Genomic DNA, 7,563 nt, shown 5'->3' with positions numbered 1-7,563 from the left:
TTTTGAAAAATGAAAATTGCATGTTTTTACTTAAATGATTCATTAATGCCAACACGTTTGGAGATGATATTTACGTGTTCAGTATCCAATATACTTTTATACGCGTGTGACTATTGTTTGTAACACGTGTGGAGACGGTATTTATTCTTGGTGATTATTATTTTGTAACACATATGTCATTATACCCTTTTATTATAACTTTAAATTGAGTATATAAAGAAATTGTAAAAAGAATGGTTACGACTTGAATATTACAATGCAGCTTAGCGAGTGTTTAAATTTAAGAATTTATATACAAAAATTTTCAACTCGAATGAAAGTGGTTAATAATAAGATGGTTCAATTAGTGATGTGAGATATATAACATCAGAGTAGACATTCAAAATCAATAAACCTAAATGATACATACTTGACTTTTTAAAACAAAAGAAAAATACGACATAAGATATATCCACCATAAGACCAAGATACCTAAAAGTCTCATTTTTCTTTAGAACCATATCACACTTATCAACATAAGCATCACAAAGATATGATAATCCATTGTAGGGCTATAGTGTTGATGTTATATCCATGCACGACCTAAATCTAAAACATAAGTTAATTTCCCAATTTTCACAACTTAGCAAGTTACTTCACATGCTCATATCAAAATGTTTAAAATAGGTGTGTAAGGTTAACTACAATGTTTAATGAGTGTCATTTAATCATGTAATTATATATGATATGGTATCACTCTTGAACTAATTGCTCTACTACATCCAACGTATCAACTCATCAAGTTTAAACTTAAGCAATTAGTTCAAAAGTGATACCATATCATGTCACCATCTTTCATATAATTTTCTTATTTCAAAACACATATACTTAATCTTGTGTGTGATTGTGTGAACTTGTGGATGAGATGTGCTCACAATTTTAAATCTAGATCACCATATTAAAGTTCTTATTTTTTTACAAAAATCATTAAAACGAAGTTTGATCACCTCCTAATCCAAATTCTAGAGTTCATATTCACTTTTGAACTTAACTTAATAAAATATTATTGGTGAGTTAACAAAATGTTTACTCTTACGTTAAAAACTTATAATAAAACTAGTAGTATATCCATGTTTGACTTTTGAATTCAAAATTTTAAATTCCGTTCAAACCGAATAATAAACATTGGTTATTTAAGTTTTATCATTCAATACATCCGACCAATGATTACCATTCGGTTTTTTCATTAGGAAAATAATAAAAATAAAGAAAAAAACCGAAACCAAATAAAACTTGATTTCGGTTTCTGTTTCAGTTTTAAACTACCTGTTGGATAAGCTCGAGATGGTACTGGTACCAATCCCGAAAATCATGATCCTGAAATTCAGAAATATTTGATATCAGTAAAACATGTTCAATTTGATACCGATATTTTTTTATAAAATTCAGGATATACCGGTACCGTACCGACTACCCATCAAAAACTCAAAACTTGGTATGATTTACCGAATTCGGTACACTTGTACCTTGACATCCCTACTACTAAACACCCCATACGAACATTGATGTTCTCCTTTTTAAATTATTACCAACAGTTTGATTTTATGAAAGGCTATTTTCACAATGAACGAGAGGCAAAGGTTTGCTCAGCTCTTAAGAATCTGCTCAAAGAGCCTGCTTCTATATCAAGGCTTGCAGGTCCACACTGCAGCACTGAAAATGGGTTACATGTTTGACATGATGATAAACAACGATCTCATAGACATGTACGGAAAATGCGGCAGGTGCGAGACTGCACACAAGGTGTTCGACGGAATGCTTCAAAGAAACGTTGTTACTTGGACGTCTCTTATGTGTGGGTATTTGAATATGGGTGATGCCAAAACCTCGTTAATGCTGTTATGTAGAATGGCAAGGTCTGTTGTTAAACCAAATGAGTTCACTTTCTCTACCAGTTTCAAAGCTTGTGGCTTTTTGGGTGTTTGTGTTAATGGTATGCAGATTCATGGGTGGTGTTGTAAAAGTGGGTTTGAATGCTTTAATGTGGTGGGGAATTCGATGATTGATATGTATTCGAAATGTGGGAGAGTTGATGATGCGGGCCAGGTGTTCGATGAAATGCCTGAGAGGAGCTTGATAGCTTGGAATGCGATGATAGCAGCGTATGCGGGTAGACATGGTGGTAATAAATCTTTGGTTTTGTTTAAAGAAATGCGGACAGAAGGGAAATTTCCGGATGAGTTTACTTATACGAGCAGTTTAAAAGCTTGTGCGGGTATAGGGGAACTGTGGGCCGGGAGGCAAATACATGGTTTTTTGATTTCTACGGGGTTTCAGTTGTCAAAGCAAACAATTGTTTCGGGTTCGCTTATAGATTTGTATGCAAAAGGTGGGTGTTTATTTGAGGCACAAAAGGTGTTTGATTTAGTAGAAAGGAAGAGTGTGATATCTTGGACAACACTGGTTGTCGCCTATGCTCAAAACGAAAATTTATCAAAGGCTATGGAGTCGTACGCGGCGCTTAGAAAGAGCGACATCCCGGTTGACGGGTTTGTTCTCTCAAGTGTGATGGCGGTTTTTGCTGATTTTGCTCTTCTGGAACAAGGGAAGCAAATACACGCTTACATGAAAAAGGTCCCGTTTGGTCTAGACACATCGGTGTCAAATTCAGTCATGGATATGTATCTTAAGTGTGGTTTGATGGAAGACGCGAATAAGGTGTTCTACGAAATGCCCAAATGGAATGTGATATCTTGGACGGTCATGATAGCCGGATATGGAAAACATGGATTGGGGAAAGAAGCGGTTAACATCTTTGAGAACATGTTGTTGGAGAATCTTGCCCCCGATGAAGTGACTTACTTGGCTGTACTCTCGGCTTGTAGTCACTCTGGGTTAGTTGACGAGAGTAACAAATATTTCTCTAGATTATGCAACGACCCTACTATCAAACCGAATGTGGAACATTATGCTTGCATGGTTGACCTCCTCGGTAGATCGGGTCGTTTGAAAGAAGCTAGAGATCTTATCAAGAACATGCCCGTGAAGGCTAATTCAGGGATTTTGCAAACTTTGCTTAGTGCTTGCAAAGTACACGGGGATTTAGAGATGGGGCGTGAAGTAGGTGAAATACTTTTGAAAATGGATGATGTAAGTGTTGTAAACTATGTGATGATGTCAAGTATATATGCGAATGCCGGCTTCTGGAAAGAGAGTGAACGTGTTAGAAAGTCAGTCAAAGTCAAAGGGTTAAAGAAAGTAGGTGGTCAAACTTGGGTAGAGATTGATAAAGCGATCCACTTTTTCTACAACGGAGATGAAAGACATCCATTGACACCAAGAATACATGAAAAGTTGAAGGAAATTGAGAAAAGATTGAAGGAAGAAGTGCATTACGCTTATGAAGTGCGGTTTTCATTGCATGATGTGGAGGAGGAATCAAGGGAAGAGAGCTTGAGGGTTCATAGTGAAAAGTTGGCGATCGGGCTCGTTTTGGTTCATGACAAGAAAGACGAGAGGAGGTTGATTCGGATTTTTAAAAACCTAAGAGTGTGCGGAGATTGTCACGAGTTTATAAAGGGTTTGTCAAAGATATCAAAGAAAGTGTTTTTGGTTAGAGATGCTAATAGATTTCATAAATTTGAAAATGGGGAGTGTTCTTGTGGTGATTATTGGTGATGAAACCGACACAGATGATGTGGGCAAAAGGCTTGCAGGATCAAGATGTCAGGTGTCTCGTTATCTGCCCTGCAACGCTCGACACCATTGAATATACATGGGCAAGTTTGTTGATAGCTTGTTCATGAGACCGGCAAAAATAATGGCATAAAGGTGATAGAATGTGGTGTTGAATCATTAATCAGTTTGAATTTTATTACTGGATTTGCATTGTGAGGGTATCATTGTCATTTCGCTTTAAGCTGTCTTCTTCATGGGGATACTTATCACTGCATTATGATACATTTAGCAGCCTTCAGAATGGATAAGGGCAAAAGTCATCATCTGCATTTGACGATTTCAATCCAATTTATTTTCTTTATTGGTTCGGTTAGCTTAAGGAATACAGAATGGATCAAGCCCTGTTTGATTTAAGATTATACATAAATAAATGTTGAGTTCCCTGTACTTTGTGTTTTTATATTTTGATACACCATTGTAAATTATTTGACACGTAGTACCGGCCTAACCTTTTTGGAGGCCTAAAGCGAATGAAAATCGGGGCCTCTTTTTTTACTTAGCTTCGTTATTGCCTTGGCGTGCAAAAAAGTGTTATTTTTTATACTGTATATGGTTGTGTGTGTCAATAGAAAACTTTAATTGGATTGTTAGACGTTTAAAATTGCTAACATATTGTGATTGATACAAAATACGATTTATCATAATAACAATTTCATCTGCAAGTGTAGCCTTTGTAGTAGCCACTTAAGTATCATCTGCAAGTGTAGCCTTTGTAGTAGCCACTTAAGTATTAGCGACTCAGTGTAATGGTTTTAGAAATCAAAGTTAGTTGTTACCATAGATATGTTTACTATATATAAAAGAACACAAAGGGACTGAAAGCTATCCATGGTATGGTAAAACTAAAAATGAGCATTCACACTAAAGATGAAAAAAAATTCTAAAAAAAAAAGAAAGATGATTATGGATATTGATTTTGGAATAGTCACGTCCCAAAAATAAGTAAAAAGAAAAACATATCAAAGAAAAACATATCATTTCCGATGAAAATTCCATCTGTATGGTCTAAACATGTTTATTAATTCACAGCCCATAAAATAGAAGCCCAGATATATATGACTTTTTTTTTTAATTTTGGGGCCTTAGAAAATAGGTGGCCCAAAGCCTTGCTTAGGCTGCCTCTACTGTTGGCCGACCCTGTCGACACGCCGATGCGTTTCATCTTGTTTGTGGTTTGGTTAGTTAAAATGATATGTCACAACCACGTAGGCAGTAGTGGGCTTTAACTAACCAATCTTTTAACAAGAGTGTTGCGGTTTAACTAAATATTAAAAAAATAGATGATTGACTAAAATGAGGGTGGATCCCACTTTTTGAGCGTCTTGGACGTTACTGACTTACTGTAGAGGCCTTGTGGGTTAATGGGTGATGTGGTAGGTGGGTGGAGCCCCTTCCTCAGCCGCAACACTTAGTCTTAAACTTATTTTTTTTTTAAATAATGTAATAAAACGCGTATCACAATGATAAAGTTTGTTTTTAATGGTATAATTTAAAAAAATAATAATAAAGCTACTTTTTAATTTAAAAGAAAAATCAAACGTTTGTTTATATGTCAGATTAAGTCACGTCAATAAAAGGTATAAGTATAATGAGTATAAAGGGTACGTTTAGTCAATGCTTAGATTAAATACGATTTATATAGTACGAACCATCTTTTATAGACTTTAAACATCAAATCACTTACTAAAAACATCATTAGTTGAAACTTATAATGTCATATCCTTGTAATACTTTTAGTTTGATTATGCAATGATCGTCAACATAATAATCTTTCTTCCTTTTTTTCATTCCTTTTTAGTTTTGTTCAAAGTAGTATGAAAATAAATAATTGGTAAATCCCAATAATATAATATTGCTTTAAACGTACGTTTAAATCTAATCCTCCCTTTTTAAACTAATTTTCAAACCATGCATACTCCATAAACAAAAGGCAAACATAATTTAAACAAGACCTTTGATAGTTTATACAAAGGGGTTCACCAAATCGGTTCTTAAAAAAGATTCTAAGTGATCAAAGATATTAAAATAAAGATATTAATGAAACACATATATACATTATATTTCCCAACTAGTCGAAGATAACACAAAAAGGAAGAAAATAAATATATATACATTGGTGAAGCATATATGGTCCCTTTCTAGTTGCTACTACTAATAGTTATTAAAAATGGAATAGGGTGAGGAAACCATGTATTCTAACTACACTAATTGATCACAACCTTGGATAATTTCTTCGTCATGTAGATAATCTTAGGACTGACTTTGCCTGTAATCCTAGGAGTTCTTGTTAGCAAGGCCATCACAGCACGATTCACAGGGTGAATTTTGTTTGGGGAAACCGGATATACATGAAATGTCCTGTAAGCTTTAGAGAATGAATGTTTTCTACCCTTCACATATGTTATATGATGGTTATATTTATGAAGTACATAGGTTTAAAACTTACAAGTGTTGGCCATAGTAAATTAGGCGATGGGCAATGCTCTTTTATCCCATGATGCTTTTGAATTTGTGTAGTACATGAAATTATATGGTCTACACTAAAACTAAGACATACAAGACGCATGCATGTTAGGGGTCTCAAAGCTAATGAATGATAAATATAATGACAGTTAAATAAGGAAAGATGAATAACTTAATCTACGATATATTCACCCATAGAAATATGTGGTGTAAAGTGGTGTCACATTAGGCGTGAAACCATGTGCCTAATGACTGACCAACTACTTTTGATACGTTTGATTTAATCAAGTAAGGATATGTTGACCCGAAAACTTCCCTCACCAGACTTGAAAAACTTGAAATTTAATTTGAATTAGGTTCTCATCCGAACTGAATTCAATATTCGGTTTTAAAATTTCTTTATTGATTTGAATTTACTCGAAAACTTTCGCGGTTTTGAACATTTTGAATACATTTTATGATAACAAAAAATTTAAGTTAAAAAATAAATAAAATACAAGGAAAAGTTGAAATATTAATTATATTAAATACTAAATGAAAAATCAAAATAAAGATTGCTTTTTTAAGAAATATATTCCATTTAAATATATAAGAAACTAATAGTATAGTTTTATAAGTATTTAAAGTATCTATCAATATTCAAATGGATGGTTGAAATAGTACGAGCCTAATAGGCCCACCATCATGCTTAACTTGGGTGTGTGAAGCCTTCAACGCTATTTATGCTCTTGAACACGTGGAAGACTGGACCATTTAGAACTCTAAACCAAAGCTACCTTAGTCAACAAAACGTCGTTGAACGATGCCATCTCGAGCATCTAAGAATCTAAGATTGCACGAACTCTAAAACCGTTACCCTTTTTCTTTTGGAAAGAAAAAAGGTTTCACATAAAATCTTTAACATATAAATTTGAACCTATTATGTTAATTATGAATAAAAAAAAATATTATTTAATTAAAATAGTGATAATATATATATATATAGAGAGAGAGAGAGAGAGAGAGTAAAGCCATCAAATTCTATTCGCCGGCCTTCTCAACCAATTCAAATAAAGAAGGTTCAGATAGACTCAAACATACCATTATATAGATGGTTAGAATCGTTCGACCAACGTGTCTAATTCCAAAAAAAATATAATAGCTTTGATGGCTCTACATTGTATCTTAAAAATTTTACTTAGCGGGAGATTTACTTGCAAAATACATATAAAATTTCTAAGAAGTCCATCCAAATTTGGATTTCTTAAGCATAATATTTTGAAGAATGAATTATTAGGCAAAGCCTTGAACTCTGATAACAGTTTTGACACACAGGGTTTCTCTTGATCAATCTCTAGATAAACATTCTCGATCAACTTGAATGTACAAAATAAACATTGTTAG

At 33.9% G+C, this 7,563-nt stretch overlaps 1 protein-coding gene and 1 pseudogene across 1 annotated transcript in view; both read left to right on the top strand.

The window, feature by feature from the left end:
• LOC143630386 (uncharacterized) overlaps window positions 1-7,563 on the top strand; it is a 181,434-nt gene that overhangs the window by 148,567 nt on the left and 25,304 nt on the right. The window lies entirely within an intron of this gene.
• On the top strand, window positions 1,541-3,657 carry LOC143630384 (putative pentatricopeptide repeat-containing protein At3g15130 pseudogene; annotated as a pseudogene).

Source organism: Bidens hawaiensis, unplaced genomic scaffold, assembly GCF_021521415.1.
Source record: "Bidens hawaiensis isolate Kalapana, Puna unplaced genomic scaffold, B.hawaiensis_p1.1 tig00005663_1, whole genome shotgun sequence".
NCBI classification, from domain to species: Eukaryota; Viridiplantae; Streptophyta; class Magnoliopsida; order Asterales; family Asteraceae; genus Bidens; species Bidens hawaiensis.
The sequence above is the reverse complement of the archived record's forward strand: the minus strand, read 5'-3'. Positions and strand labels throughout refer to the sequence as shown.